General features: G+C 50.1%; 1 protein-coding gene across 1 annotated transcript in view; it reads right to left on the bottom strand.

The window, feature by feature from the left end:
- Positions 1–24,436, bottom strand: part of CELF2 (CUGBP Elav-like family member 2) — a 549,658-nt gene that overhangs the window by 469,334 nt on the left and 55,888 nt on the right. The window lies entirely within an intron of this gene.

Consider the following 24,436-nt stretch of genomic DNA (forward strand, 5'->3'; position numbering starts at 1 on the left):
CTCGGCCACAGACTCTGTGTGTGACCTTGGGTAAGTCACTTAATTTTTTTCTGACTCAGCTCTCCAATTGCTAAATAGGGATGATAATATTTACTTTGTCTATTTAAACTGTAAGTTCTTTGGGGCGGGGCCTGACCCTTTCTGTGCTGGAACAATGCCTAGTGTAACTCGGTCATCGGTTGGCAGGATCAAATATGGGACCTCCAGAGCTAAATGCATGAGCCTCTACTGCATGTGCTAAAAGCCATGTGGCCCTTAGCTAAGGCAGTAGAGCAGACTCATTAATCTGTAAGTGGTCTTGGTGCCACTTGAGGGATAGAATATCACACTCAGGAGGTGTGTGGGTTACATAATTCCCCTAGCTGACGAAGTGTATCCTGAGCTTCAGAGACTTCCCAGTTGAAATCCCAAATGAGCTCCAACTTGTAACACTGACAGACCCTGGTTGTCAGCAGGTGGGATTGAACCTGGGGCCTCTGGAGTTTAGTGCATGAGCCTCTATTGCATGAGCTAAAAGCCACATGGCCCTTAGCTAAGGCTGTAGCAGACTCATTAATCTCTCTCTAAGTGGTCTAGGTGCCACTAGATAGGACAGAGCACCATACCCAAGAGCTGTGTGTGTTACATTAGCACAGTGGTCTCCAACCGTTTTAAGCACAAGATCACTTTTTTAATTTAAATGTAACCCAGGATCTATTGCAAAGAAAATGTAGAAATAACAGTAATAACACAAATCCAAACACACTTGCTCTGCCCCTGCCCTGAGGACATGCCCCTGCCCTGCCCCTTCTCCGAGGCCCTGCCCCACTCACTCCATTCCCCCTCCCTCCGTCGCTCGCTCTCCCCCACCTTTCCTCACTTTCATCAGGCTGGGGCAGTGAGTTGGAGTGCAGGAGGGGGTGCAGACGCTAGGCTGGGGCCAAGAGGTTTGGTGTATGTGAGGGGCTCCAGGCTGAGCCTGGGGCAGGGGATTGGGGTGCAGGAGGGGGTTCAGGGTGCAGGCTCTGAATGGGAGTTTGGGTCTGGGGGGTGTCAGTACTGGGGCAGGGGTTGGAGTGAAGGAGGGGGTGGGGGTGCAGTTCTGGGAGGGAGTTTGGCTCTGGGGGGTGCTTAGCGCTGGGGTAGGGGGTTGGGGTGCAGGAGGGGGTGCAGGCTCCAGCCAGGCGCTGCTTACCTCAGGTGGTGTCTGGGCAGCAGCGCAGCGGGGCTAAGGCAGGCTCCCTACGTGCCCGGACCCTGTGCGGCTCCCGGGAGCAGCCAGCATGACCGGCAGTGGCTCCTGGGGCGTGGGGGAAGGGCAGGTGGCCTCTGTCTGCAGGCACTGCCCCTGCAGCTCCCATTGGCCGGGAATGGGGAACCACGGCCCATGGGAGCTGCGGGGGCAGTGCCCGTGGATGGGGGCAGCGTGCAGAGCCACCAGGCCCTCCCCTCCCCCTCTGGAGCTGCCGCCGGTCAAGCTGGCCACTTCTGGGAGCGGCGGGGGCCCAGGGCAGGCAGGTAGCCTGCCTTAGCCCTGCTGCGCTGCCGGACTGTTAGCAGCTGGCTGCAGGAGGGCTGGCAACCCTAGATCTTGACGGACTGGTCGATCGTGGAGCCCCTGACAATCGACCAGTCCATCGCGAGCCACAGGTTGGTGACTACTGCACTAGCACATCGGGACATTAATCTCAGTTGGAGCCTCTTGGTCCTACCATAATAAAAATAATAAATAATAATAATTTAAGCATGCTGCAGTCTGCTGCTCCAGCATCTCCATCTTCTAGGACAGAAACGGGAAGTCCTACGAGACAAAAGACTCTGGTGCTGACTCCAAAGCAGAGCAAATCCTTATTGGGTTTAAGTCCTGAAACTTGAGGATTTATCCTTTTCAAAACTCTTTCATCTCTAACTCACCTGAGCTCTGTCTGAACCTCATGGAATCTGAGACTGTGGCCGTACCCTAGGCTTTTTCACGGTGTTTGATAACAGGTGTGTCAGGGTTCCTTCCCCACTCTGAACTCTGCGGTACAGATGTGGGGACCTTCATCGGATGCACCGATGAAGTGAGCTGTAGCTCACGAAAGTTTATGCTCAAATAAATTTGTTAGTCTCTAAGGTGCCACAAGTACTCCTTTTCTTTAAGCCAAAACAAAGAAAACCTAACGCATTTTCTAGCTAGATTACTTACTAACTTTACAGGAGTTGGAGGCCTTGCATCCTTGATCTGTTCCCGGCAAAGGTATCACACAGACAGACAAAAGCCTTTTCCACCCCCCTCCAGATTTGACAGTATCTTGTCCTCTCATTGGTCATTTTGGTCAGGTGTCAGCGAGGTTATCTTAGCTTCTTAACCCTTTACAGGTGAAAGGATTTTGCTTCTGGCCAGGATGGATTTTATAGCACTGTATACAGAAAGGTGGTTATCCTTCCCTTTATATTTATGATGGGGTGTATTGCTGGACCTTAGTTCCAGTCTCCTGCACAATCACTAGCAGCTCCCCTGAACCAATAGTCAGGCCTCCTCCTTCAAGGGACCTCATTTATTGGGTTTGTTATTATCTCAACATAGGACTCAGTGGTTCGAATTCTGACTCAGAAGCTGGTTACTCAGATAAATCAAAGTAAACAGAAATAACCTGGATTTTCAGATACAACACTGGTAAACTTCCAAGCTCCTGGGGAAAATGCAGAGCTAGGCTCCTGGCAATTCTCTTCTTTAAGAACTGACCTTTCTGTTCAGGTCCCTCTATGAGCAATGAAGTGCAGCTGTCATTAGTGAATCAAGACACAGTGAGATCCAGCTGTCTCCTCTCAAAACCTCTGAAGTGAGACAGTAACTCTCCTGGATTCTAGCTCCTACTTGTGCCCTTCTTTCTCGCTGTTTAGGTTACTGCCTCTTTCTTTATTAGGGACACTCGGGAAGTGTGTGTGTCTTAATCATAAGGACCTTTTGGGGTTGGAAAGGGTCTTGTGCTGCCCGAAGTGTCAAACACAGCTGCTCCCCAGATCTGACTCAACCAGCATTGAATTTATTTGGCAGCTCCTGCAGTGAGTTCAACATCTGTGTCAGTGAAGGGTGAGTAGAGAATCTGTGCTCCAGGACAATAAGAACCATATACCAGTTTGATGATGTGCTTGGAGCCTGACTGTCCAGCATTGTAACCTGACCAATTACAGTACATAGGAGAGCAGGTCCATGCAAACCACAGGGACTAATAATGAGATTCTTATCCTTAATGCAACACAATGTGTCAATTTCTCATATTATGAAAACAAATGAGGTGTACAGATAAAGCAGCTGAAGCACTGTTTGGAATGGATTTTGGTCCCCCATTGCAGGCACTAGTTCCATATAGCAGCCTGTTTCTTTTTCTTCCCATGCTTGAGAATATTTTCCTGTCTTGAAGGGGTCTTACTGTTCTACCCTGTTTCCTGCACCTGCTCCCTTCTCCTTTCTTGCTGCTGAGCTAAAAAAGAAGAACAATGAAAATTAGAGCCACAAAAGGTGGCTATCTGGATCCTAAAACTCAAAAGCTTGAGAGTGAAGGTAAGAGGAACATTTTACAACCTGGATTTTGGGGCTTCATCCAGCAGATATGTACACACGTGAGTAACATTGCTCATGTGTGTGAGGGTTTGCTGGACCTGGCCAGCAAAGAATGTCAGATCCACAGCACAGATTTCAGGGTGTTTGGATCTAGAGTTTTGCCTGGAGTCCATCTCTGCAAAAATGAACTCCAGTGCAGTGGTCTGCTGAGTGACCATGGGCATGCCATTGCACTTCTGTGCCTCAGTTTCCCCAACTATAAAATGGGAATACTAATACTGATTTCCTTTGTAAAGCACTCTACTGAGGAAAGGCTAGGTATTATTAACACAAGAAATGCTGGAAAAGATTGTCTGGTTGTGCAAACATTTTCAGTAAAACCAAAAATTTTATCTGTGCCCAGGTTGTTGGTTTAAGAAACCCCCAAAAAACTAACAAAACTGACATTAAAAAAATCCATTTTCACAAAATAACCAGCTCTATTATAATGCACCTTTTCCAATTTTTTAATAGACAGTGCTGTCTTCAAGAGTACTGTTGATTTCCTACAGCCTTATGAATAAAACTGTTTTAACTTATTATATTAACTATTGCACAAGAAAATCCTCAAAATGTTGTAAAGTTCAGATGTGGGTCCAAAGATTAGAAACAGCACAGAAATTCACAGCAATTGCAACATTGCATCCATAAATCACCTCAATGAAGCAATATCTAGGCCTAACTTGTTGAGATAAATAAAGACAATGTTTTATACCAAAATATCACGCTTTATTCAGAATTACCTTTGTGTTTGTAGGTTTACCTCAGATCCTTAATGTTCTTTTATTATGCTAGGGTCTAGAACACCATCCTTTATTAAAAAGTACAGTAATCTAATGTAACAACCCAGAATACATCCTACAATTTCCATCTAATAAAAGTGTTTCCATAGTATTGTATGCTCTTGCTTTAGGATGCTGCAGTGATTTTCTTTTATATCAAGGATGATTTCTTTTGAAGCCAACGTTGGAAGTTTAACATACATATCCTGAGAAATTTTGTAATCATATACATCTCTTCTATACAAGTTTGCCTACTCTCCAACTTGCTTTTGCCTTTGCTAGGAATGTTTGCATATTGAAAAAAAACCTACTTCAATACTAATAGAAATAAATGGCTGAAAGAACACTGAAAATGGAGAGCTTTTGCTTATTATTTAAATTCTTTCACATAGCAGTCACTGTGTGAAATTCTAATTCACTGTCTCTGCAACAGAGTCAGATATTTAAATGGTCCAAAGCTTAGGAAATCACTTAAAATGTAATTAATACAGGAGCACAATTCATTGTGGTCTGTAAAATGTGATGCATTAAGTGTAGCAAATAAGACATAGTATAGGACAGTCATCCACCTGTATTATACATCTAATCCACTAAAATATGTACACAGATTTACTGTATTTGCTTTATTTTCTAGTCCTGATATCACACATTGATGTTTACGTGTTGGTAATTTAATTTTATAGTATTTTGTCATTTTTTGCTCACAGTTTTTGAAAAATTGCTACCCTTACAGACCAACATCCCCAAGAGCTAAAAATACATAGACAAAAAAGTGTTTTCTAAATGAATGGTTTAAGCTGTCTGTAACCCAAGTCCATGGACCGTGCCTAACTCCGAGTGTATAAAAAAGTCGGTACTAAAGCTGTCACTCATGCATCGGGCCTTGTAGCTGGATCTTATTGGAAAATCTGGGAAGTGGGTGGGCACAAGCCCACCCACTGCTAAAAGGCCCATCCCCAAGCCTAGTGGGAGGGACCACTGGACCCAGAGACCAACTGATTACAGGGGACAACTAATGAAAAACAGGGACTGGAGGGAGGGTCAGAGAGGTTCAAAATGAGGAGACCAGATGGGACACCGAGCAGAGAACCCCAGACAGTGCCCACTACTCCAGTGGAACTCTGCCTGGTTGCATGAAACTAGGGAGGAACGGAAATGGGGTGCTCTGCGACTGCGGGGCCTCTCATCCAACATCCTCCTCCTGGTATTATAGATGGAAATTTGTCCAGAGCCAGGAGGAGGTTGACGAGGAGGTCTTGCATCTTCGTGGGGCCACAGATAGGGTGTGCAAAGAGGAACAAGCGTGGGGAAAAGTGCAGCCAAAACCTCAACAAGAGGTTCTGGAGGAACCTGAATAGGGGCTGCAACCTGGGCATTTGACATAGGCGTGCACCAGGTTCTCCCTCACGTCGCAAAAGGGGCAGGCCTCAGGTGTAGGGGTGAACCGTGCCAGATGCATGCCCATGCTCACAGCTCCATGAAGGAGCTGCCAACTAATGTCCCCGACAGGCCGTGGAACCCAAGTGGAATAAATGCTGGCCCACCAGGGCTTCTCACCCTCTTTAGATGGAAGATAGTCCCACCATTTGGTGTCAGGGCAGGACACGAGGGTGAGGAAATGTAACGTATGGAGCATGAGTGTGTACAGATGGGTTCTGGGCACGGTTTGAAACTGGACTGGCTGCAGGGTACGCAGCTGGCTCGGAGTGTGGGAGGGGAGAGGCCGTGGGGGTGGGGGGGGCTCGCGGAACAGGGGCCCAAGAAAAATGTCCAGAGAGCCAGGGGTGAGCAGGGAATGGCCTTTCGCAGGGCTCGCCGCAGGAAAGCGAGAGAATCTGGTGACAAGGCAGCCTTCACCTCCTGGAGTACGCGCCTGGGGTCGGAAGGGTGGAAAGCCCCATGCGTTGTCTGAGTGCACGGGGCTCCCCCCAATCCCCTCTGTTGTAGTCCAGGAGATCTCTGACTCTGGTGGTTTCTGCCAGCACCAACCTCCGACACACCGAGGGAGACTCCACCACCTGCACACGGAGATTGAGGTTGTGTAGCAGGAGCTCCGTGAGGAGGTCTGCTCCCTCGGTGGCCACAATTTATCTGGTCACCGAAAAAAGCTTCCAGGTTCGGAGGAGGTCCTGGTAGAAGACCGGCAGCTCGGAGAGGTCTCGCGGAAGGCCTCTCGGATGGAGAAAAAAGCGCTGCCAGTCATATTGAAGCCCTTGGATGCGGCAGAGGAAGACGTGCACCAACGTGCTCCACGCTGGACTATATGCACTGTAAAGGAGCCTCTGCAGGGCCTGGAGGTGGAAGACATGGATCTGGCTGCGCAAGCAAACCAGGCCCTGTCCTCCCTCCTCCAGGGGAAGACTCAGAGCCCCTGCAGAGACCCAGTGCAGCCCCGGCCAGAAGAACTCCAGAGCCATCCTCTGGAGCGTGGCCAGGATCCTTGGAGCCAGGCTCAGGGAGTTGAGTCGGTGCCAGAGCACGGACAGGATCAGTTGGTTCAGCTCCAGCGCCCTCCCTCGCAGGAAGAGACACTGGAACAGTCCTGTCCATCTCTGCAGCCGCTCACCACCCTGGCCTCCAAATCCTGCCAGTTCTCTGGTGGAGAAGGATGTGTGGCGGATAGATAAACGCCAAGATAGAGCAGCGGACCCGCGCTCCACCGGATGGCTTGAAGCGTGGGTGGGAGGGAGCTCTCCTGCCACCCGTCCCCGACCACCAGGCCAGAGCTCTTGACCCAGTTGACCTGGGCGGAGGAGGCCGCCGAGCAAACAGCCTGGCAGGCCTCCACCCGCACCAGGTCGTCCGGGTCCTGGACCACAAGGACCACATCATCGGCGTACGCCGACAGGACCAGCCGCAGCTCCAGCTCCCGAAGCACCAACCCCGTTAACCTCCGGCAGAGGAGACGGAGGAAGGGCTCGATCGCTAGAGCATACAGCTGGCCCGAGAGGGGGCACCCTTGCCGTACTCCCCGCCTGAAGCTGACTGGCTTGGTCAGGTTCCAGTTGAGCCCGACCAGACACTCCGCATCGGCGTACAGCACCGGGAGAAAGTCCAGAAACTAGGGCCTGAAGCCGAACGTCCACAGAGTGCCCAGGAGATACCCGTGATCCACCCTGTCGAACACCTTCTCCTAGTCCAGGGACAGGAGGGTGAACGACAGACCATAGCTACGCCCCAGCTCCAAGAGGTCCTGAACCAAATAAAAGTTGTCAAAGATGATCTGGCCCGGGACGGCGTAGGTCTGGTCAAGATGGACCACGTCTGCCAGCACGGACCCAAGCCGCAGCGAGATGGCCTTCGCTGCGACCTTGTAGTCTGTGCTGAGGAGCGAGACGGAACGCCAATTCCATAACTCGCGGAGGTCCCCCTTCTTCAGCAATAAGGCGAGCACAGCTTGCCTGCACGAGAGAGGGAGGACCCAGCTTTGCAAGGACTCGGCCCAGACGATGACAAGGTCCAGGCCGAGGACGTCCCAGAACACACGGTAGAACTCCACGGTCAGCCCGTCCATGCCTGGAGATTTATTAGTGGGCATGCGATGGAGGGCTTCCAAGAGCTCGGCCAGAGAGAGAGGTAGCTCCAGCCGGTCTTGGTCGCCCACGCTGACCGTCAGGAGTTCGGTCCAGAGCACCCTGTGGGCATCAGAATCGGTTGGATCCAGGGAGAAAAGAGTAGTGTAGAAGGCCCTGGCCCTTCCACGCATCTCCTCCAGATCCGTGAGGGGGGTCCCATCCTCCGCCAGGTGACATGCTTTTTGGCTCCCCTCCTTTTCTCCAGGGCATAGAAGAAGCGGGAGCTGTGATCCATCTCCCGAAGGAGGCGGATGCAGGATTGAACAAAAGCGCCCCGGGCTCGATGGTCCTTCAGGGCTCGGAGTTCCTCCCGCTTTTCCCAGTACACTGCGTGGAAGGGTGGATCCTCGGGGCTGGAGGTGAGACGCCTCTCTAGCTCTAAAACCTCCCGCTTCAACTGCCCTATCACCGCATCCCTCCGCCGGCTGGTGCCCCGGATGTAGTCGCGGCAGAAGAGCCGTGTGCGCACATTCCCCACATCCCACCACTGCCTCGCCGAGCGAAAGGCACGCCGCTGCCCCCACCAGGCCAGCCAGAACTCCCGGAAGGATGCCACAAAGCCCACGTCCTCCAGCAAGCGGTTATTAAAATGCCAATAGGCCGGCCCCAGCCTCTCCAAACTGAGAGAGGCTGCCACGGTCACCAATGGGGCCGGCCAGACGCCGGAGGCTTAGGCTCGTGCCAGATGGAAACACGAAATATATATGCGGTCCAACCAGGAGTGGCGCGACCGATCCCCCTCCACCCGGACATAAGTAAACAACATAACATCGTCGTCCGGGTGGTGGTTGCGCCAGACGTCCACCAGGGAGTGATAATCCATGATCTCCCTGAGGACTCCCGTGGCTGCCTGGGATATCTTGACTCCTGAGTGGTCCCAGTCCTCGAGGGTGGCATTGAAGTCCCCGCCCAGGACCAGGCACTGGTGAGGATCCAGAGTGCCGAAGAAGGCCGACACCTGCCGATAGAAACACACTCGTTCCGGGCCCACGTTTGGGGCGCAAACTTTGACCAGGTTTAATCTCAGCCCCTCCACACTGGCCCGGACAAGCAACAGGCGACCCGGCATGACCTCGGCTACCCCCAGCATCTCGGGCCATAGCTCGGGGGAGAACAGGGTGGCCACCCCAGCTGAACGGGCGCTGAGGTGGCTAAAGTAAACCTTTTCCCCCCACTCCAGCTGCCAGCTAGCCTCGACGGCTGGAGCCGTGTGGGTTTCCTGCAGGAAGATCAAAGAGTACCCCCCCTCCCGAAGGAAGGAGAACACCTGGCTCCTGCGGAGACCCACGCTACAGCTCCTGGTGTTCAACGTAGCAAAGATGGTATCCTTCATAGGGAGGCCTGGGGTGAATCCTCACGGGCAGGGGAATTGACGGCCTCCAGCGGGCCCCGCAACAACCCATGTTCGACCCCAAAGGTCGTCAGGGAGTCACGAAACTTACGGGCCCGCCGATAGGCTGCGAGGCCCTGCCTCCCAATCCCTCTCCCCTCCCCCAAAAGGCCCTTCACGGCCCAGAGGACGCGGTGGAAGACCCCCCCGCACTGGAGGGCGAGCTGCACCTTGCCCTTTGAGCCACGAGTGTCCAGCAGGAAACGGCGCAGCTCTTCCCTCAGCGCAGAGGGAGACGTGGCAGCCAACCCGTTGCTGTCCTCCGATGAGGCCCCTAAAAGATCTTCACGTCCTGCAGAGATGGGCAAGCATGGAGCGGAAGCCTGGTGCAGTTGCGCCAGGCAGCCCATCCCCATCCCCGGCACAGGATGGGGCAGCGGAGGGAATAGTGCAGCCCCCATAATGTTGGGAAGAGGGGACACGAAAACCGCCCCCTGAGAATTGTCCATAGACAGAGGAAATGAGACAACCTCGGGGGCGGCAATAACATGGGTGGTGGCAGGGAAGGAGGTGAGCGACTCATTGGGGATGGAAATAGGATCGGGGTGGGTGTGGGGATGGGGCCAGAAGAAGGAACGGGAGCAGGGATAAGGGCTAATATTGGGACCAGGGCAGGAGAGGGGACGGGAGCAGGGGTAGGAACAGGAGCAGGGACACTGATGGGTTCACGGTCCCCCACAGCCGGGCTATCAGGGTGTGGCTCCTCTCGGCCGGGATTGGGAGACAAATGGACCGGGGCTAGAGAGGGGCATTTGCTGATGCTGGGCACAGGAGCTGTGAGAAACACGTCACCCGCAGCCATGGCGTCAGGCACTACGGAAACTTCAGTGGGGCCCCCCTCCAGAGGGGAAGCCAAGCGCTCCGTCCGAGTGCTAGAGGGGACGCCCACAGGATTGGGGCCCGGCCGCTCGGCATCGGCCATTGCCTGTAGGGGCTCAGCGGCCTCAAGTGAGGTGCCATCCACGGCTGGGCAAAGAGGGAGAGCCAGGGGCGCCTCCAGGACCAGAGCGGGGGCTACAGTTGGGAGTGAAGGGCAGGGAGAAGGAAGAGGGGATGGTGGAATTGAGCCACTGCCCAGATCGAGGCCCGCTGGCTGAGGGGGGTTGTTCTCCCCAAGTGACCGGGTTCAGACCCAGGGCCTTGATCTCCTCAAATATGGAAATAAATTCAGTCCCTGCGGCCTCAGAGTCCTCCCCCCCAGGAATCAGGGCAGTAATAGCCCCGCTATTGACAGCGGTAGGGGGCACAGATGGCAAAGGGACCGGGTGGAACGCCTACAGAGGCCTCCTTGGGAGGTGACATGGCTGCTGTCATGGCTGCCATGGCCGGCGTCTCTTGCAGGGCTCCATCCGGGGGTGCGGCAGAAGATGTAACATCGTCAGCCCCCCGCAGCATTTTTCGGGGGGCCTCCTCTCCCTCTACGTCAGAGGGGAGGGATCTAGCCCACAATTTACGGGAGCCGTGCTTCCCCCGGACAAGCACCCAGCCCTCCGAAGTGGAAGTGGAGGGCTGGTCAACAGGGGCAGGGCCAAGGGGCATGGGCGATTGTATTGGGGCTTGGAGCGGCAAGAGTGGAACAACGGGAGGAAGGGAAACCTACCCTGGGGCAGGCCCTCTCCCTCAGCCGGCAGAGGTCTTGCTGCCCTCTCCTCCGCAGGAGGAGGGGCATCGGCAGTGGCAGCCAGGGTCACCAGCGATGCCAGAGCCGACGCCCTCCTGGGTCTTGGGGGTCCCAGATGCTTCTCCAGGCCAGGCCAGAGGGCAATCCCTCCGGACATGCCCCGTCACCTGGCAGAGAAAGCACCAGGCCTCCCCCATTGAATAATGGACCTGGTAATGGGCCCCCTGATAGGGCACCAAGAAGGACCCCTCGAGTGCCACCCTGCCATGCGTTGCTGGCAGCACTTGAATCTGCACCTGCCCGTGGAAGGACAGAACATGGCGGAGGGTGGGGTCCTTGCAGCCCAGAGGGAGGGTGCTGATGATGGAGATGGGTTTCCCCAGGGTGGAGAGGGCAGACAACAGAGTAACGTTGCAGAGTAACGGAGCAGCGGGGACAGCAGAGCAGCTCACAGCAGGAGTTTGCCTGGGACTGGTAAGTATCCGAGTGTGTGTGTTTGCTTGCTGAGGAAGTATCCGAGCGTGTGTTTGCTGGGAGGGCAGGGAGAGAGCCTGAGTGAGTGTCTGATTGGCTGCTAGCCTGCAGGGGGCGGGCATTAGGGTGTCTGTGTGTTTGCGTCAGGGAAGCCTGGCTGTTTAAAAATAGCCAGAGCCTCGCGAACCAGCTGAGCGGCAGCGGAGCAGCGGGGACAGCAGAGCAGCTCACAGCAGGAGTTTGCCTGGGAGTTCGCCTGGAGTGAGCCCAGTGAGGCTTACATCTTGCCAACGTCTCTGAGGAAGCTCATAGTAGGTAGGTGATATGGAAGGGGGGGATTCAGCTGTTGTGACCTGCACTGGATGTGCCATGTTTGTCTTTCTTCCACAGGACAGAAGCGACTTTGTCTGTACAAAGTGCAAGCTGGTCTCCATATTGGAAGAGAAGATTGAAGGTCTGGAGCAACAGGTAACGACCCTGCGTTGTATACGAGAGACTGAGGATTTTCTGGACCAAACTCAGGATAGCCTTCTAGGGGCACAAAGCTCTAAAGATGTAGAGCAGGTTGCACAGAGGGGCCAAGAGGCCAGTGAAGAAGCTTGGCAACATGTGACCTCCAGAAGAGGTAAGCGGAATGTCCGGGTTCCAGTAACACAGACACAGGTAACTAACCGCTTTCATGTTCTCTCCACAGGTACCAATGCGGAGAGTGGACCAGATGATATGTCTGGGGGGAGAAAGCAGAAGGAGACTCCGCTGGTTGGGAGGCATGAGATGCGATGTCCTGAGGTTGGGGGTTCCACGACCACCACTCCCAAGAGGAGAAGGCGGGTGGTGGTGGTCGGGGACTCTCTCCTCCGGGGGACTGAGTCATCTATCTGCCGCCCTGACCGGGAAAACCGAGAAATCTGCTGCTTGCCAGGGGCTAAGATTCGTGATGTGACGGAGAGACTGCCGAGACTCATCAAGCCCTCGGATCGCTACCCCTTCCTGCTTCTCCACGTGGGCACCAATGATACTGCCAAGAATGACCTTGAGCGGATCACTGCGGACTACGTGGCTCTGGGAAGAAGGATAAAGGAGTTGGAGGCGCAAGTGGTGTTCTCGTCCATCCTCCCCGTGGAAGGAAAAGGCCTGGGTAGGGACCGTCGAATCGTGGAGGTCAACGAATGGCTACGCAGGTGGTGTCGGAGAGAAGGCTTTGGATTCTTTGACCATGGGATGGTGTTCCATGAAGGAGGAGTGCTGGGCAGAGACGGGCTCCATCTTACGAAGAGAGGGAAGAACATCTTTGCCAGCAGGCTGGCTAACCTAGTGAGGAGGGCTTTAAACTAGGTTCACCGGGGGAAGGAGACCAAAGCCCTGAGGTAAGTGGGAAAGCGGGATACCGGGAGGAAGCACAGGCAGGAATGTCTGTGAGGGGAGGGCTCCTGCCTCATACTGGGAATGAGGGGCGATCAACAGGTGATCTCAAGTGCTTATATACAAATGCACAAAGCCTTGGAAACAAGCAGGGAGAACTGGAGGTCCTGGTGATGTCAAGGAATTACGACGTGATTGGAATAACAGAGACTTGGTGGGATAACTCACATGACTGGAGTACAGTCATGGATGGTTATAAACTGTTCAGGAAGGACAGGCAGGGCAGAAAAGGTGGGGGAGTAGCACTGTATGTAAGGGAGCAGTATGACTGCTCAGAGCTCCGGTACGAAACTGTGGAAAAACCTGAGTGTCTCTGGATTAAGTTTAGAAGTGTGTGCAACAAGAGTGATGTCATGGTGGGAGTCTGCTATAGACCACCGGACCAGGGGGATGAGGTGGATGAGGCTTTCTTCCGGCAACTCACGGAAGCTACTAGATCGCATGCCCTGATTCTCATGGGTGACTTTAATTTTCCTGATATCTGCTGGGAGAGCAATACAGCGGTGCATAGACAATCCAGGAAGTTTTTGGAAAGCGTAGGGGACAATTTCCTGGTGCAAGTGCTAGGGGAGCCAACTAGGGGGAGCGCTTTTCTTGACCTGCTGCTCACAAACCGGGTAGAATTAGTGGGGGAAGCAAAAGTGGATGGGAATCTGGGAGGCAGTGACCATGAGTTGGTTGAGTTCAGGATCCTGACGCAGGGAAGAAAGGTAAGCAGTAGGATACGGACCCTGGACTTCAGGAAAGCAGACTTTGACTCCCTCAGGGAACAGATGGCCAGGATCCCCTGGGGGACTAACATGAAAGGGAAGGGAGTCCAGGAGAGCTGGCTGTATTTCAAGGAATCCCTGTTGAGGTTACAGGGACAAACCATCCCGATGAGTCGAAAGAATAGTAAATATGGCAGGCGACCAGCTTGGCTTAATGGTGAAATCTTAGCGGATCTTAAACATAAAAAGAAGCTTACAAGAAGTGGAAGGTTGGACATATGACCAGGGAAGAGTATAAAAATATTGCTCGGGCATGTAGGAAAGATATCAGGAGGGCCAAATCGCACCTGGAGCTGCAGCTAGCAAGAGATGTCAAGAGTAACAAGAAAGGTTTCTTCAGGTATGTTGGCAACAAGAAGAAAGCCAAGGAAAGTGTGGGCCCCTTACTGAATGAGGGAGGCAAGCTAGTGACAGAGGATGTGGAAAAAGCTAATGTACTCAATGCTTTTTTGCCTCTGTTTTCACTAACAAGGTCAGCTCCCAGACTGCTGTGCTGGGCATCACAAAATGGGGAAGAGATGGCCAGCCCTCTGTAGAGATAGAGGTGGTTAGGGACTATTTAGAAAAGCTGGACGTGCACAAGTCCATGGGGCCGGACGAATTGCATCCGAGAGTGCTGAGGGAATTGGCGGCTGTGATTGCAGAGCCCTTGGCCATTATCTTTGAAAACTCGTGGCGAACGGGGGAAGTCCCGGATGACTGGAAAAAGGCTAATGTAGTGCCCATCTTTAAAAAAGGGAAGAAGGAGGATCCTGGGAACTACAGGCCGGTCAGCCTCACCTCAGTCCCTGGAAAAATCATGGAGCAGGTCCTCAAAGAATCAATCCTGAAGCACTTAGAGGAGAGGAAAGTGATCAGGAACAGTCAGCATGGATTCACCAAGGGAAGGTCATGCCTGACTAATCTAATCGCCTTTTATGATGAGATTACTGGTTCTGTGGATGAAGGGAAAGCAGTGGATGTATTGTTTCTTGACTTTAGCAAAGCTTTTGACACGGTCTCCCACAGCATTCTTGTCAGCAAGTTAAGGAAGTATGGGCTGGATGAATGCACTATAAGGTGGGTAGAAAGCTGGCTAGATTGTCGGGCTCAACGGGTAGTGATCAATGGCTCCATGTCTAGTTGGCAGCCGGTGTCAAGTGGAGTGCCCCAGGGGTCGGTCCTGGGGCCCGTTTTGTTCAATATCTTCATAAATGATCTGGAGGATGGTGTGGATTGCACTCTCAGCAAATTTGCAGATGATACTAAACTGGGAGGAGTGGTAGATACGCTGGAGGGGAGGGATAGGATACAGAAGGACCTAGACAAATTGGAAGATTGGGCCAAAAGAAATCTAATGAGGTTCAATAAGGATAAGTGCAGGGTCCTGCACTTAGGATGGAAGAATCCAATGCACCGCTACAGACTAGGGACCGAATGGCTCGGCAGCAGTTCTGCGGAAAAGGACCTAGGGGTGACAGTGGATGAGAAGCTGGATATGAGTCAGCAGTGTGCCCTTGTTGCCAAGAAGGCCAATGGCATTTTGGGATGTATAAGTAGGGGCATAGCGAGCAGATCGAGGGACGTGATCGTTCCCCTCTATTCGACACTGGTGAGGCCTCATCTGGAGTACTGTGTCCAGTTTTGGGCCCCACACTACAAGAAGGATGTGGATAAATTGGAAAGAGTACAGCGAAGGGCAACAAAAATGATTAGGGGTCTAGAGCACATGACTTATGAGGAGAGGCTGAGGGAGCTGGGATTGTTTAGTCTGCAGAAGAGAAGAATGAGGGGGGATTTGATAGCTGCTTTCAACTACCTGAAAGGGGGTTTCAAAGAGGATGGCTCTAGACTGTTCTCAATGGTAGCAGATGACAGAACGAGGAGTAATGGTCTCAAGTTGCAATGGGGGAGGTTTAGATTGGATATTAGGAAAAACTTTTTCACTAAGAGGGTGGTGAAACACTGGAATGCGTTACCTAGGGAGGTGGTAGAATCTCCTTCCTTAGAGGTTTTTAAGGTCAGGCTTGACAAAGCCCTGGCTAGGATGATTTAACTGGGACTTGGTCCTGCTTTGAGCAGGGGGTTGGACTAGATGACCTTCTGGGGTCCCTTCCAACCCTGATATTCTATGATTCTATGATTCTATGAACGTTGGGCAAGAAGGGCGGGACAGAGGTCAATACCACCCATACGCCCAAGTCCTCCAGAAGTTCTAGGGGAATGAACCCCCCCCACCGCCATGCCCTTCTCTACTGCTTCCTGAGCGGCAGCCTCCAACGCTAGGAAGAACACAACCTTACCGTACATCTTGGAGGCCGCCATGATGGCCGTGGGCCCTACCACCCTTGCCAGAGCCCGCACATACATTTCAACGTGGGGCGAGGCGGACACCAGGAGGCAGCGGACGCCATGGCTCCCGGTCAGTGAGGGGAAGGGGCCCTGGCCGCCAGGAATGGCACCGGAGGCAGCAGTCGGGGCAGATGGCACGGCGGCATGTGGGGGGGCGGCGGCCACCTGGGCGTACGCTCTGGGGGCTAGGGATGGAGCACCCCCAGAGCTGGTGGAAGGAATGGCTGGGGAGGAAGGGGCCGCGGCAGATGTCGGGGCTGCGGCAGGGAGGGTAGCCCCGCCGATGGGAGGTTTTGTTTTCCGGGCAGGGCCTTTGCCCTTTTTATTCCCCTTGCCCTTTGTGCCGTTGGAAGGGACAGCCATGGCAGCGGCGGAGTCTAGGCTAGTGGTGGCTGAGAGGGTAGCCGCTGGGGTGGGCAAGGGAGGAACCATGGGAGCAGTAGGGACAGGAGCAGGGGCAGGGTCCTCCTCCATAATGGAAAGAGGCAGGAGGAGGCCCTAAATCAGGGGTGGGACAATGGACAACTACTTCTCCCCACTAGACAACAGGCAGGGGAGGAGGGTCCAGCAAACAGGGTATTGGGAATAGGGAAGGTGGGACAGGGCTAACCACTCCTCCCTGCTAGACTGTATGCAGGAAGGAGGGTACCAGCGTGGGCGTGGGGGGGGAACTGTAGAGGGGCACCGGGGGATGGGAAGAAGCAACCACTCCTCCCGGCTAGGCTGCAGGCAGGGGAGGAGGGTGCTAACAACAGAAAGATAAGGGGACAACAAAGGAGAGGGTGACAATCACAGGCGCAGGGCGGGGCGCCGGCTCCTCCGGCTGCATTCAGACGGGGAAGGACTACAATTGCATCAGGGGAGGTGCAGTGATCAGGGTAAACAACTTAAAGGGGGGAGGGGCACAAGCACTTCAAAAGAGGAGATGGGCACACCAAACTGGGGGTTGGGTGGGACGGGGTCAGCGGGAGTCAGGGGGAAACAGCAAACAACTGAGGGCGGGGCAAGTAGAGCACAAGGAGGGACCAAACTCCTGGGGAAGGCTGGGGCAGCCAAAGCAACAAACTTGCAAGAGTTGGGGCGGGGCAGGCACACCAACAAATCCTGCAACCTAGGATGGGGTCAGGGTGGGACAGGAAAACAACCAGGGAAAATTCTCCAGGGAGCTACAGGAGGAAAAAACTGGGCTGGGGGGTAACAGGGAGGCCCCCCCACCCAAATGCAACTGAGGGAGGGGGATCAAGTCCAAACAAAAGAGGAGGGGGAGCACACCCACAAGCACTTGTGGGGCTCGCTCCAGTCCTTGCTCGCTGCTGGAAACAGTCCCGGGTGGTGGCGGGCAAAGAAGCAAGCAGCCCCGTCGAGGGGCGAGCAGCAGGTGTTGATGGTCGGCTAGGTTGGTGGAGGGGACAGTGGCAAAAAGGGGTGGTGGTGGTGGTGAAGGAGGATGTGGTGGGGGGCAGCTGGACTGGGGGAGGGCTCCATGCCTCTCCCCCAGCCCCCCACAGCAGCAAAAGGCTACTACCACCACCCCAGGAGCCCAGCTGTTCAAGTCACTCAGTCCAATAACCAACCCCCTCCATAATTCCTCACAGCGGCCTTCCTCCTCCTCCTCCTCCTCCTCTACGAGGCAGCAAGTTTAGGAGCAGCAGCAAGCAGGCGGCAGCCAGCTAGGTGAGGACCCAGACAGAAGAGGTGACAACAGTGGTGATGGGGTCCTCGCTTCTCCTTCCTCCAGGGGGGTGGGGGGGACAGGCCAGCAAGGTTCCCCCCCTCCCCCCAGCAGCAGCAATAGGGATCCTAGCCAGCAGCGGCCCTCCAGGGAGGGAGGCAGAGAGCTCCAGCCAGCAGCAAAGGCCCAGGGAGGGAGCTCCAAACAGCAGCAGCCCAGAGAGGCAGAGAGCTCCAGCCAGCAGGGCATCCTGAACAGACTGATCTCTCCTTTCTGGAGCAGGATAGTCACCCATCCTGCCTTAAAAGGCTTAAAAGAGCCCAGGGAGAAGGCTATGGCAGGGAAGGAAAAGTGGGAATGATTGGGAGAAGCAGCCTCAGCTGGGGGTCATACCTCAGTCAGGCCACAGCTGGCTTAATCAGGGCCCAGCTGGCCCTTATAAGAGGGCAGTGGGCCAGGTGCATACAGAGTCTTCTCTAGCTGTGGAGGGAGATGGGCCTGGCTGCTAGGGAGCATACCAGGGTACCTGAGGTGAAGCAGGGCTGGGGAAGGCTAGAGAAGCTGGGAGGCTCCAGACTGGAAAAACAACAGGCTGCAGGCCTGGCAGATGGCCTAAAACAGGGTACTGGGGTTGCAACAGGGCAGCCCAAGGGTAGGTGGAGGCAGCAGGTCCAAACCCCCCTTGCCTATGATGACTGGCTTGTACAGACTGCAGTTGGCTCTAGTGAAAGGGGGCTAGATGGTGACTGGCAATAGCCCATAGGCTGAGGCAGGCTGGGGGTTCCCCAGGGAGGGGAGACCCTGATCTGGGGGGTATTGCCTGGAGGGGTAGCACAAGGGGGGGGACAGGCAAACAGGGGAAGGACATGGGGAGCTAGCACCGGTGAGACGCTGGCAGAGGGTGCTCCGGAGCTGGTAAAAAGCTAATTCCCAGACAGCCAGCAGGAGGCGCCGCTGGGTGACTGTGCCCCATTACAGGCCCAAACAAGAAAGAGACTTCAGCATTGTCCATCCAGCTGTGTTCTGTGAGAGACTGAGGTCTGGTCTACACTAGCGAATAAGGTCAGCATAACTATGTCACTGAGGGGTGTGAAAAATCCACACCCTTGAGCGACATAATTAAGCTAACATAGGTCCCTGTGTAGGCAGTGCTAGGTCAACGGAAGAATTCTCTCAACCTAGCTACTGCCTCTCGGGGCAGGGGATTAACTATGGTGATGGGAGTAACTCTCCTTTTGGTATAGGGAGTGCCTACATTGAAGTGCTACAGTGGAGCAGCTGCAATGGCACAGCTGTGCTGCTGTAGCGTTTTACATGTAGACAAGCCCCGAGTACCTCAGTTCCATAATGATGGTCTCTTGCTTCTTACTAAAGATGGCAACTGTTCCAATACCATGGTAACCTTTAAAAGCTTGTCAGTTAGTTACCTGAAATTACTATGCATACGTACTTGAACATTATCCCCACTTAATGCACACCCACTGAAGCATCGGGGACAAATCAGAACTAAGCTACACAATACCTATATCTCCCAGTCCTATATCTTGACAAACTGAAACTTCCTCCTATGTCAATTATTTTCTAAGCTCAGTTCTTGCTTCCAGCAAGGAGTAGAAGCAGAGGGATTGAAATACTGATCAAAGGCATCTCCAATGATATTTCCAACCTGTGGGAAAGGAGGGACTGGAAAGTGTCCCATTAATACTTGTTGACATTTCTATCCCACTGTACGACATTGAGCAGGTTTTGGCCATGAACATAAGATTCTGATCTATAAACAAAATGTGGGTGCTTTTTTTTTTTCTAAGTTTTTCATTCACCATGAGTAATTATACTAAAATTGTGTGTCTTGGAAACAATACAAGGTAAGACAATGGAGCTAATTCCAAGACTAAGCTATGAGGCAACAGTCTGGGAGTCTGGCTGATTTCCACAGAAAAAGTCGAGTCTGCAAGAGACCTACTAGAAGTCTTCAAAGTTAAGAACAGAACTGACAAGTAGGTTATAAAGGGAGCATAACAATTTTCAAGAGGCTCAAAAATATATGGCCATCTAGAAATTATAAGTAAATAGAGACTTCAGAACTGCATTATGAGAAGGATAATAAATATATGAAATATATTACTAAGGAAAGTAATTGAAACAAAATATGTCTAGTAAATGAGTTCAAGGCACACAGAGTTATGCCTGGAAAAAGAAAGAAAATATATATTTGAGGAAAGAGCAGGAAGGTGGGATTAACGTAGACCAAGAGTGGCCTAGCAATTTGGATTGAATGGCCTTTCCTTGTTCCTAATAGTTTATGAAGCTTATAACCCTTAATTATAGCATCTTGAATGCAAAACTAATTCTGCATGAACTGTCATGCATTGGTTGAACAATATTTTCCATTAAGGTATCAAGGCCAGTGATCCAGATAATTAACTAACATGGCGGTTCAATACATTAATTCTCTATGAAATAGTAGTAAAATGTATGTTACTCTTGGTAACCTCTAGGTAGATGTAACCACTTTCATGACAAAATGTGGATGTAATAATCTGTTTGAGCTTGTCTACCGGAGATGAGGGATTTTCTTAAATAATGATGATGAATGCTGCTCTTGTAGAGAGCAGGAGTATGTCATTAAACTAGCCAATATTTTGCTGCCCTCCCATGTACAGCAAATGTTGCTGAAGGGCAGTGATGCTAACAAATCCTTACAGGCCAGAGAAGGGAATAAAGCAAGGAGAAAACTGGATGAAATAAGTAGATAAAGAGCCTAAGGTGAATTTTGAGCCTAATACAGAGTTATTTGGTTTGTTTGCTTTTCTCCTCAAATAAAAGTAGTTCAATCATTATTTTTTCTGCAATAGGAAAAAAAACACTCTTCAGTCACAAATATAGTTCATTGCCTATCAGTAAACAGAACTTTAGATCTCTCTGGACTCAGATGCACAATGCAGAGATATTAGTTCTGCTCCATCTTATTCCAAGGTGCCAGAGTTCAACATGAAAATCTACAGATTGCTGATAGCCAACCCAATGTCATACAACTGCAAAGATCCATCTATGCTATATATTATATGTATATTATATGTAATATGTATATTAACCAGACATAATCTATTTTTAAGACTATTAAGCAGCTGCTTTCATTGGGCTAGTCACAATGGTGACTGGTCTTTTTCCTGAGTTGTTACGGTTAGTTTAGAACCCAGCAATGTGAATGAGGAATTCAGACTGTTTTATTCCCAATGGACATTACACCATGCATTTGTCAACATCATCAAATATCATCTGCCATTATACTGCCCATTCAGCTTTGCTATTCCTTCAACATTCCTCATCAAAATCTTTAGTTTCCATTAAACTAAATAATTCTGTGTAATCTTCAAATGTTTACCTACTTATCCATATCATTAACAAATATATTAAACTACACAGTTCGTTGAGTGCCTCACTGTTACCCTTTTGCTCTATTGAAAAGTCTACTCCTGCTCTTTGTACTCTACCTCTTACACAAATTTCTAAGCAATAACAGTTCTTTACCTCTCATCCATGATTACCTTGTTTCTTCAATAGCCTTTTGTAAGGGACTTTAACAAAAGCCTTTTGAAAATCCAAAGAAATTATGTCAACTGTCTATATATTAATCCACCATGGTGAGGATTAATATAATCCTCTGCAGCATTCTAAGGGTTAATACATTTTATCTGCCAGAATAGTTCAGTCCAATATCAAGAACTGCTTCAGAATACACAAATCTCCAAACATTTATTTATATTTACTTTTAATAAGCAGTATACAACCTGTCTCAACAAGCAGCAATTTAATTACATCATTGCATTTGATCAGATGAACATCCTGTTCATAATAAAACTATACCTATAAATAAACATAGAATATACAAATTAAGCTTTCTTCTTAGACTGCAACAGACTTTATGTCTCAAATCTTCTCCTACATGTTGTGAACTGAATTTTTATCTGGAATAGTGGGTACATTAAAATGTTGGTATGCATGTTTGTATATTCATAAAAATTCTCCTCATGCCATGTCTACCTTGGGAATTTGTCCTGATTTCTGCCATTGCTGGCCTGCCATTGATATATCTGCACTGATGTAACTGCTAGTGTTATCAAGCAAAGTTGGCTAGAGATGGTTAAAAAAATAATTAAATTTCAAACTCACTTTTTTTGTTTAGAAAAAGAACAACTTCACATTTATTCAAAGTTTTGCCACAAACATTTTTAGCCAAAATTTTCATTTTTGAAATTTTTCATTTGGGGTTTTCCTCTCCTCTCCTCTCCCCCCCCCCGACCCCTTATTGCCACTTACAAAGAAGGACAAAAATAAACAAATTTAAAAACAGAAAAAACAATTTAATTTTTAATTTTTCACGTTCATAAAAAAAGTAAAAATTCAAATAAATGAACTTTTTTCATAAAAATTTGCAGCTTAGGATAAAGGCCATTTTTCAGCAAAAATATTCTTAGTTTGAAAAATTTCAACCAGCTCTAAAGCTGATAGTAGCACTGGTATATATAGCCCTGTTTGAAATTGGGGTTAGCTATCCCAGTGCAAATGGCAGCTTACAATTTATCCTAGGGAATTTCCCTGGTGCATCTACAATGGTGGCAGGAAAGTGATGGATGAGATCAGGTAAAAAGCTCAGCATATACAAGACTTAAGTCTGCAATTGCTTTTTGTGCTGATCAGTTGGGATTCTGATCAACAGTTCTATGGTAAAAGTGATTTTTAAACTAAAACTACATATTCAGTGTCTGCGATGGATTCCAGTTATTAACAATTAAAATTTTTGTTGAAAGGAATGCAATTTTTTTTAAAGTAGAGTATTTCAACTTTCTCTTTTACAATTCCTGAGTCCAATGCATTGGAGGCAAACAGTGCTAAGATTCAAATTGTGGTTAGTGTGTGTGAAAGGCGACAAACTGACAGCCCTGGAGAAAGACACAGAACACAAAGCATAGGCAGTGGCAGTTCAAGCTTTCTCCACCTGGCTCCATTAATGTGACTCAAACCCTGACCTGAAGGCCCAGGTAAAAGGGTGGACAATCCTTTGTCCTCTGCTGTGACTGCCAAAAAGATACCATTTAATGTCAGATATAGGGATATTTGTCAACTGTGAATAATAATTATCCTCTAGGAATTGGACCAAGACCACCAGTGCTTTTCACATAGGTGGCTTTCAGTCACCACCAATGTGGGCTGGATTCAAACCATCATAATCCCATTACAAATTCCCTCAGACATACAATCTCCCCTCCTATCCAGAATCTATTTAGAGAACAATAAGACTGTACTGAGCTGAATATTGGAAGGAACTAATACGTCCCAAATCATACCAATTTACTGAAAACAGTTCATAATATCAGAAACAGCTTCATAATAAACTTTTTTAAAGAACATCAGGAGATGATACTCTAACATTTCACATCTCCTGGTCTCCAAGCAGGTATTGGACAGGACAACAAATGTGAGAAAATCGACACTTCCCAGTACTTGTTACTGGTATATGGGGATTAACAGGGAAGCCAACATTAAATTAATAAAGCTTTTGGAAGATGCTGAATAGAAACTAACAGTAGGGTTCAGTGATCCATGTCTCCTGATCCTGGAAGTCATGGTAATATTGAATTTATTTGAAAATTAAAAGAGGGAGAAAGGATCCCTATTTCTACATTAACGGGTAAACTGATGGAGGTCAGTTGGGTTTAGGTTTTGCAGTGCCCTATACAAAGTAATGTTTGGGGTCCCACCCCTCACCCACTCCCTATCCACCCAATAAGCTGTGATTATTAGATCCCAATGGCACCTTCTCCAGAAATATCCTAAAATGAACTTAGTTACAATTGAAAGAGCAAACGGTGTGGATGTAACCTAAAATGTAGAGGAGGCTGTGGGGTTTGTGAACAGTGGGGATTATGAAAGACTAAGAGTGAATGCCTCTTCCATGTAGATGAATGTTGACAAACAAATCCCCAGATGATGCATGACTAGAAGCATTTAACCTTTGTTGACTGTCTAGTATTGTTCCTGGAAATTGCATTCCTTTTTTAGCCCTTACAGAACTGAGGACAACAATGAGAGAGTTCATAACAAAAGCAAGAAAATGGAACAAAATATGTTATAAGGGCCATCTAGGAGGCTTTGTGCTTAGGGTTGCCAATGTTGGTTGGACATATTCCTAGAGATTTAATCACATGATGTAATCTTTAATTAAATATAATCTTTAATTTCTGCAAACTCCAGACCAATCCTGGAGGGTTGGCAACCCTACTTGTGCTTAATGCTCTGAAATAAGAGCATGTTTCATTCCATAAAAATGGATTGTGCTCCCTGGCCTAACAAGGGAGTGAGGAGAGAAAAAGTGATTTGTATGTACACAGAAAAGCACAGTTCTGCACAGGCCTCTATGGCCAATCTAGGAGTAGGATTAATGGTTTCATTAGGGTATCCCATCCAGTTTCCAGGGCTAAGGCCAGAGAAAGCCCCAGTGATGAAGGTAATTAGGGAAGCAGATTGGTGCAAATGACAAAGTCGACTCTCAGTTCAGTTCAAATCAACCAGTAAAAAACATCTGTAACCAGGAAACTTGCAATATATATGCATTCCTTCTCAGTCTATATGTTTTAAATTGGTTGTGTCAGCTTCCAGCTGAGGGCTGCACAACTATTAATAGGCACTTGCTTTGCAATGGAATGAACTCTGATTTGTTTGGTAACTCTAAGGCATGAAGTCCTTTTGCTGGCTATTCAATTTATTTCCAAGAACTTATTCATTTCATCTGGGATATTTTTGGAGGGGTTTTCCAAGATCTAGCTAGGATAA

The sequence above is a fragment of the Dermochelys coriacea genome, chromosome 1, assembly GCF_009764565.3.
Source record: "Dermochelys coriacea isolate rDerCor1 chromosome 1, rDerCor1.pri.v4, whole genome shotgun sequence".
NCBI lineage: Eukaryota > Metazoa > Chordata > Testudines > Dermochelyidae > Dermochelys > Dermochelys coriacea.